The sequence below is a fragment of the Pterocles gutturalis genome, unplaced genomic scaffold, assembly GCF_000699245.1.
Source record: "Pterocles gutturalis isolate BGI_N339 unplaced genomic scaffold, ASM69924v1 scaffold51015, whole genome shotgun sequence".
Taxonomy (NCBI): domain Eukaryota; kingdom Metazoa; phylum Chordata; class Aves; order Pterocliformes; family Pteroclidae; genus Pterocles; species Pterocles gutturalis.
The window spans coordinates 29,387-29,658 of NW_010145243.1; positions in this window are offsets into that span (position 1 = coordinate 29,387).

Here is a 272-nt window from a genome sequence, read left to right on the forward strand (position 1 = left end):
CTCCCGATAGCCCATGGGGCAACACCTCCAAGTTCTCCCTAGGTAACACCACTTACACACATCCACTGGACACCCAGCCTACATCTATCCTAATACATGAAGACGTAGCACTAAATACTTCCAGGCTATTTGGTGACATTATCCTCAGCACCATTTACTATGTATTTAGTTAGTATGGATTATTACTAATTGGCAGTTTGCATGTGACCACCCTGATTTAGGGCTAAGAGAGTTTAATAGCATTACACATACATCCCCAGTCACCCGCACTA